This window comes from Sinohyriopsis cumingii, chromosome 1, assembly GCF_028554795.1.
Source record: "Sinohyriopsis cumingii isolate HCF-2022 chromosome 1, ASM2855479v2, whole genome shotgun sequence".
Classification (NCBI taxonomy): Eukaryota; Metazoa; Mollusca; class Bivalvia; order Unionida; family Unionidae; genus Sinohyriopsis; species Sinohyriopsis cumingii.
The window spans coordinates 48478312-48487614 of record NC_142961.1 but is presented as its reverse complement, the minus strand read 5'-3'; positions in this window follow the sequence as shown (position 1 = coordinate 48487614).

Genomic DNA, 9303 nt, shown 5'->3' with positions numbered 1-9303 from the left:
GGTGGGTTTCAAATCGACGAGTAAATAGGCGTGTGGCGTTCGAGTGGCATCGTCGTACCTATGAGTCAGTCAAGGCGTTCCTAACTCTTTGGCTAAGACTTGCACTTGCGATTTATCTCTAGGGCTTTTAAACAAGACCACGTAATTAGCATTGAGACTGATGGTGCGATGGGGTTTACTTTGTTGAAAGAAATTTTGTGTAATGTAAATGACACTAGTATTACGATGATGCCCTTTGCGCGTAAACCACAGTTTAATTTCTTATTCGTCTTCTCCTAACATGTCGAAAATGACCAGATGGGTTTGACTGGGGTCAGACACGATTCAGTCGTCTTCATTAGGAATGTCTCCCACAAACACGATGAAATCGCCTTGACTTCCTCGCAAGAGACTGTACGCCGATTGCCATTCTTTATAACACCACACAATTCGTTGAGGTGGACGATCTATCAAATGATGTTTATGTTCGATCAAACGTTTGACAAATTCGGTTTTGCCTGAACCGCTAGGCCCAGCAATAAACATGTTAAAGGGATTTCGAAGATACAAGGCCTTCCAACTAGCACGATATAAGTGTTCGCCGATGACTATGAAAGTGGAGGAAGAGGGAACATAGACAGCAGAGGTAGCCATAGTGCAAGGAATGCCACTTGTGACACGAAGACAGACAAGACAAGAGTTTTTTATATATTTTTTCAAGACACGTTTATCGATTTTTTTAAAAAAACACCAAAGACAAAAATACATAAAAGCTAATTGGTTAAGTACAACGATAAAATACACATCAAAACGATCAAAATCGAATATAAACAAGTCTCTGTATAACATGCTTTTGGTAACCAAGATGTCCCAGGGACAATGTGCAATGTTCTTACAGACTTTACATGGGGTAATGTCACACAAGTGTCCTCCCGGAATGGTCTTTCGGGAATGTCCATGACAGTCCTGTCCTGAAGGAAGTGGTTGTCCTTGGTGACGGGTTCTTCTGGCACTGTCACTAACACAGTTTTATAAGTGACATTTTCCTAGGACGTTTGAATGGAGCATCACAACTATCGAGCATAATGGGCCACTTCTTGGGTCCAAGCCTCAAAACCCCAATTTTCCAGTCACGTACATCTGTCCAGTCACAAGCTACACACACATCGTCATACACATCTGCGGTAACTAAAAGTTGACGAATCTTTTTTCCGTAGAGGTCGAAAAGTATCCAGATGAAAACACAAGGCTTTGAGCAGAATGAGTCTCTAGTGGACATTTAAAGGAACCACTTTCATGTTTTATTTGGTGGTAACTACTGTTCGTAAAGAGTCCACAAGGAATCGGCTGGTAAACGAAATCCCAGAAAACACGACACTAAGACACACACCACACGACGACCCCATTTCAATGGACACAGTTCACGTAATAAGTATTGGTAATCTTCCACTGTTTGAATAGTGTCATTGGTTTCTTTCCACGGAATACGGTAGCCTTTTTTTATACCCGCTTTTGTCGGACGTAATAAGTGTACTTTCTACACAAAACTGATTGATCTCCAGTAGCTAAACCAAAATATTTAGTTTCTAGTTCACACACTACACATTGCAGAGAATTTTCCTCTAAAGACAAAATTCGATCACGTACAAGATTTTGGTAATCCAATAACTCTTCCTCTGGAACTTGTTGTAGTATGACCAACATGTAAGTAGTAGGATGAGTTGACAACAAAATCTTCTGGTCCTTCTCCAGTTGAACAATGTCTGACCACTGGAACAGTTTCAAATGAATCAGTCCTCTTATAGCATTCAGGTGCCAGTGGTTTAAAAACCGGTGACGTAACGGATGCAATTATTCTTTACGTTTCATTTGTATTCTGACCAATTCTCGGTAAATACATTCTCTCCTCTCCACAGGCAAGCCCCGAATGTTCTCTTGTAAAGTATCCTTGATCATGTCCTCCTTTGGAATCACTGGGTTGTAGCATATAGTTTCGTTTACATTCGTGACTTAAGCGGTCTCTTCCCATAATCAGTCTTTTTATAATTTGGAAGACAGCATAATTAAAAATCGTGTCAGTCAGTATTATTTTATTTAAAATCTTCTTCTAGAGCGAAAGTAATGAACATAGTGAGTAATTTCTCACCACTGCCATTCAGGGTAACGGGCTAGAATGTCAATAAAATCTTCTGATGTAAAATATCTAAAGCAGAATAATAGGGTGAACGCACACTTGATCCGGAAAAATCTGATCCGTTTGTTGACTTCTTTTATTTTCCTCTTGTGAATTTCTTGACATAAACTTTCTACAGTCACCCATTGAGATTTCGCTCTGGCTACTCCCTGCCAAACTTCCTTGTAGATCTTCTCTTGCAGTTCGTTTGGTAATGCTTGAATATTATTTTTTAAATGGGGTTTAAATACTGGTATCGGTGGTGTCAAACGTTTGACTCCTAACCAGTCTGGTTTCTTAAAGGACATGGTATGTCACTTGAATAACTCGGTCCCACTAAAGGTAGGTAGTGACAATTCGAGGACCATCGAGCATGTTCCAGGTATGCCGAATCTTGTTGCACCGCAACTGAAGACCTTGACTTTATTCCCTTCGCCCAAGTACAAAAATCCGGCTCTGGCTAATTCTTCAGGGGTCGGTCCTCCCAGATATTTAGGCCATTTTCCTTGGAAGGTTTGAAGACGATTTTCAAAGTCACAGTATTCAGGCAAACGCACAGGGAACGAATATTCGTTGTTTCGCAGGTTCATGTTCATGATGACAGGGTGACATCAACAGGAGTTTGCTCAGTGATGGATGACATCCGTAGGGTGGTAGAAGCATGGCCTCACGTAACAATTGACATTGACAATGAAACCCAGTAAAGAGTCCACGATAACGAGTGGTACTGGTTTCGCATCCGTCAGGTTTGACACGCACAGCATCACTTTCTATGGTAGGTGTAGTGATAGTAGTAGTAGTGATAACAAAGTTCCAATAATGCTTTACTGCATCGCTCTCATCGCAAGGCACATCATCGCATTCCACTTGAGAATCACCGAACTTGAATGATGTCTGTTAAAAAGGATTCATCTTTCTCGCTTGGTCTTGGTAGTAACAATGAACTATTGATTTTGGACAATGACCCTTTTTATATGCTGACCAATATTGACGTGACCGTTCGATATCGTGAAGTGATTGGGAAGACGTACTCGCTTCTGGTACACGATTTGATACAGTTTTTTCAAGGGTCGACTGACGATTTGGTGAGTAGGTAAACGTACAATCTTGTTCGGTTCGTAGGTGGTCACTTTAAAGTTTCCATCCTGTCCAGACTGCTTAGCTTCTTTCAGTACCCCAAAAGTTTACCACTCGACTGGTGTGATACTTGAGAGTCAATCCTTTCACTTTGCACTCGGTGTACACTTCTTCTTGTCTGTCCGGGTATTCGTAGCCGTCATTTTTAGGACCACAACTAGCGAAACTTAAAATCTTCTCGTCGGAGTGTTCGTCTGTCCATGCTCCTAAACGGTCTCCTTCGATGTCAGGGTGACGTTGACCCGGGCGATCGATGTAGATGCAACTGTCCTTGTCAAAGTACAGGACACGAACACCTAACAGTTCTAAGGCTTCGTACAATTTTAAGCGAGCATGGGCTGTCAATAAGCCGCAATGATGACATTTCCAAATTCGTCGGCTTGTACAAAGACCAGATCTTCTTCGTAATTGACTAAGATCAAATGCACACGAAAACCGTCCACGTGTGTCATGTATTTGGTTTTGTCGTGAATCATCTGGAAGTAGCGGGAAGGTTCTGTCAAATACTCCGTCTTAGGTAAACACGGTCGATGTGCCATTTTGCATCACAAGCAATTTAACATCACTTTGGCAAACTATCGCCTGCCTTCGTTTTTCGCGATGTGGTCTAAAGTGATGTCTTGTTGCTCCCAGTATTTCTCTTTGATTGTATTTTGATCTTCGGGAGTGTGACACCAGGAAGGATAGCCACTGGCTTCTTGTTTCAGTTTCAAAAAGGCATCCACGTAGTCTGCGAAAATATCTTCTGAATCTCGTGGCCCTTGTGGTATTTTTGTGTCTTAGGAAGGTGGTAAATTTCGTACACTTGTAACTGTTGGTATCCTATGTCCAGAGCTTTGAACAATTCCATGCTGACCCACGTTCTACCTTAGTGTGCTTAAAAGGTTGGTCTTGGTTACACGTTTCAGCACAAGTACGACACAAGGGGAATATTAGTTTTCCTTGGCTATGGTGAGGTAACACGGGATGGTACAAGTCCGTGGGAGGCAAGACTTTGCACTTGATCAATCCGTCGTATTGTCGAATGTAGTTACGTCAGCAATTGCGGGTACCCAGTAGGAAATCGACAATATTTGCACACGTAAGGATACAGTGAACACACGTCCAAGTATTTGATTTCTTCTCCTTTCTCTTCGTCAGCGTGGCACAGCAAACAGGTGGCATTTGTCCTTCCTCTGTACAAACTCTCCCTCAGGTTCAGTGGGTCGACCAGCTTTTTAATTTCAACGATGCGTTTAAATTCGGGATCGGTTTTTCAGCAGTGATTGTACTCGTGTTCCCAAATTTCCACCACTTGGTATCCTTGCTGTTTTAACTTTAAGCGTCGCTGACAAGTGGCTTGGTACAAGTCTTCCATGGTTCGTTGTAAAAAATGATTTTTAGTGCCACGTTGAGGGTAACAGAGGGGACATCCGTGAAATAAGCAACCGTTAAACTCGTACACGATCTTGGGGTTTTCTTTGTCCCATCCATCCACTGAACACGTTCTGATGGTCTTTTCGCCTCCTACGTTGCGGACATGTTGGATCCATTTGTCTTCCTTGTCGCACAAATAATATAGCCAGCGTAGGGCTTTGACTGAGTACTGACGTTTGACAAAGTTGGCTGTTTGAGAGCTAATGACAACCAGGGTGTTTTCAGGCGTGAATCGTTGTCGGTACACTATAGAATATGCTTTGGCAATGGTGCAGTCTTCTTTCAAAGGATCGACCCCTCCGTGTTCCATAAACAGTTGTCGAAATTTTCCACAGCAACGCCGTAATATGTCCACGTCGGAACGACAATACTTTAACATTTCTTCCTGAAAGTCGAAAGGGTCCGAGACGTGAGCCTGGTTCCAAACGTAGAAAGCTTCTCTTTGTTCGGTACGCATGTTGTCGGGGTCTTAATCGTGAGCCTCAGGGAAATAGGGTAGAACGGCGTGTTGATTGGCTTCGGTATTGCAAAAGTGCGGAGAATAACCTTTGGCAAATTTCTGTCATTCCAAACATTTTAGGCATTCGGCTCAAAGACATGGCTAAGTAACTCATCTAATCTTTAAATTAAACTTGTCCCACTTATGTGGAAGTGATTTTGGCCCTTATTCAAAGTGACTTTAGGACGTTAGGTGCCTTGTTCCGTATAGTATCTCAAAAAAAAAACAACTGTCCATCGTATCCCGAGAAATTGTGATCCATCACTGTGGCATGGCGATGACAATCTCCGTAACGTTCGATGCCCTCTTGGCTCCGCGTCTCGTCGATGGTGTCTAAGATCCATTGGGCGAAATCGGCCAGCGTGTTCGGTCCCCGAACGATTTTTTCACGTCCTCCATGAATCTTACTGCAGTGAGGGCAATGACTAAATATAGGTTCTTGGATGCACGTTTCGCACGCTTGATAAGCCACGCAGAAATTAGGAATGTGAATACCAGTCTCTTGCATACATTCGAAATCGAAAAAGATGAAATTCACTTTCTTCTGATCATCTTCCTCTTGTTGTGGTTGGTATTTTTGAATGTAGCATTGATGTTGCAAGTCCACGATTTGGTGACAAATGTGACACCGTTTCTTTCCTGAACATACGTGTGACTTGGCACTATTGGTACGTGTTCCTTGTCCACAAGTAGGGCGCAATCTCAGGAACTGACAAGCACTTCTCTGCTGTCAACCTTACGTTTTTAGATGTTGTTGGTAACATGTAGGGTTGGAAAACGTTCGCTGACAAGCAGGGCAATGCAAGCGTTCTTGTCCTTCGTCCAGACAGGGTTGAGAGGCCAAACATCCTGAGCATTTCGATCCACAATGCTTGTGTTGCTCTCGATTTTTATAGCTATATTCACATTTCCCACAGCAATATCTGTATCACAGGAATCCAGTAATACTGGTAATGGCATCGAAATGTTCATTGTGTATAAGAGTACTGTAACCATTTGACTTTCACTGTCCTTCTTATCTCTTAGACCTTGTTTCTTCTATGCTTCTTCATCCTGTCGTTTCCTTCTTCCCTCTTCTTCTTCTCGCTGTTGTTGGAGAAGAAAAGCTTGTTCTGCTTCCTTTTGCTGCTGTAAAATTTTCTCTAATTCTTGTTTTTGTCTCCACGTGTGGTAAAGAAGGAGAAGGTGGCGAAGGTACTGGTACAGGAACAAATTCTTGCGAAGAAGAAAGAAAATCAACAAAATTCCAATTAAAATCAACCTCTTTTGGAAGTAGGTTTGTGTTGATTTGAGTAGCCGCTGCTATACCATCGCTTGTCGTCTCCACAGCCGGTGCACCCCAGTTCTTCGTCTTCTTAGGTTCCGTCATGATTGAAAACTGTATCGCATGGATTGACTGCGCACAGACACTAGCGCATCTATATAGGGAATGTGACGTCACAGACTGCTCTCTTCAGATTGGAAGACTGGCTCCGTTTTGTGACTGAATTTTGTAACGAGTGTTTGGATTGGTGAATAAACTCAATCCGTTTCGATACTCCCTTCCCCTATAAGTAACCACAGTTCACCGCATTCCCTTCACCTGTTCTCGTCACAAGCTGTGGACCAACGTAGAATCATCTACTCTAGTATCGTTAATGCTGTTCCGTACCGACTTACCGATGTATGTGAAATCATCATGGACAATTATCACGATCACGGATACAAGCGTTTGGATAAGAAGAATTTATATGGAGAGACAAATCTGTTTGAAGAGGGTCCTTATCTACGGACCAGAAGTCAGACAAAGTTTGAGGAAAAGAACAAGACCTATGCGATGCCCTCTCTGTTAACGGAATAATGTTAACATAAACCCAAAGGTCCTTTTCAGGGTCACTCATATGCCTCGTAAAGAATTGCTTTCTTGCCTCAACATTTTTTTTTGTCATTTGTATAAGCGTTTTTTGACTGTTGTCTGTTGTCTATTGTATTTGTTATATAAATAGATAATGTGTCTTCACACCATGCCTCTTTGCTCAGTAATGTGACGTCACCTCACATGGTTGCAACATTGTTACCAATCTCCAATACCGTGACGTCAGACGCTGTACAGACCCGACTTACCCTTGTCGCTATACAGACCCAATAGTCCCATGTTAAATTCCCCTTGTCGCTATAGTGGACCAGGGTGTACTTAAAAGTCTTGTCGCTATAGTGGCCCAGGGGGTCTTGTAATGCTAATTTCCATTGTCGTTATAAATTTTGTCGCTGTAGTGGCCCAGGGACGTATTGTAATGCTAATTCCCATTGTCGCTATAGTGGCCCACTTCACTACTATTATTTAGCTAATGCTATTGACACTTAGATTTGTATTCTTAGACATCGTGGTCTGTTTCCTCTCGACATATAATCCATTATGTTGCTCATAGTGTTAGAATTTAATGTAAACACAGCTCAGGAACCAAATATTTCAGGACGGTACATTTGAAATAGGCATTTTCTTTAACTAGCATCTGCCGTATTTCCATTGTTTGGTTTGGGAAAAAAGACCTATTTTAAATAGTGTCAAGTTTTCGGGCACAAGATGAAATGGATACCATCCATCATCTTGAAAATTCAAGTAATTATTAAATCTTAATGTACAGGTTTAACTCGTGCATATTCTGCCATATATGACAAGAGATCTTCGCATTTATATTATGCTGAGAGAGAGAGAGAGAGAGAGAGAGAGAGAGAGAGAGAGATTATTAGCAACATGTCCATCTGTGCTAAATTTTGTGAAACATTAGTTTTGCGCAGAAAAATGTGTGCTAGTTGGATTTGAGATTAAGTTAAATTAATAGCATTGGGTAGCTGTCTAAATAGATATAGCGCTGTATTGACACCTGCTTGACAGTTACAAAGTCAGTAAATTTGTAGAAACAACAGAACAGTCCATTCATGGTCCACCTTTTTCTAAGAAAATTGACATATTTGGGTCAGGCCTGATAAAACCTTTATTTCTCTTATTTTCACGGGATCATTTGGTTTAGTGGATTTAAGGAAATTATATATATATATATATATATATATATATATATATATATATATATATATATATATATATATATATATAGATATAGATATATATATATATATATATATATATATATAGATATATATATATATATAGATATATATAGATATATATATATATATATATATATATATATATATATATATATATATATATATATATATATATATATATATATATATATATATAGATAGATATATATATATATATATATATATATATATATATATATATATATATATATATAGATAGATAGATATATATATAGATAGATATATATATATATATATATATATATATATATATATATATATAGATATATATATATATATATAGATATATATATATATATATATAGATATATATATATATATATATATATATATATATATATATATATATATATATATATATATATATATATATATATATATATATATGAGTGAATTATAAAAAAAAAATTCCGGACAAAGCCAGCCCGGGTCTACTGTCTCTGCTTGTCTTTGAGAAAAGCATTTAGTTGTCATTTCCTCGTAATGATTTAAACAAAGTGTTGGAAGATATTTTGTGCATTTATGCAGAAGTTCGTAAGAGTCATTGAGAAGAAAATAAAAAGCTATTGTATGTTCGTTGGATTTAGCTGAGTGGATAATCAATAACCGCAGTCATTTTCTTAATGATAACATCTTACAATATCCTGATTATCATTAGTATATCTATAAAATAATTATTCTCTCGTTTGTGTAGCAAAGTTTAGGATACAGAGATTTTGGAAAGTACATCTGAAATAGTCGTTTTCTTTAACTAACAACTGCCGTATTTCCATTTGGGGGTGTGGGGAAAAATGTTGTATTTTAAATAGGATCAAGTTAGTGGGCACAATATGAAAGGGATACTATCCTCCATCTTGATAATTCAAGCAAGTATATAGACCTTAGTGTACAAGTTTAAATCTTGCATATTCTGCCATATATGACGAGAAATCTTCACATTTATATTATGCTTTGAGAGAGAGAGAGAGAGAGAGAGAGAGAGAGAGCAACA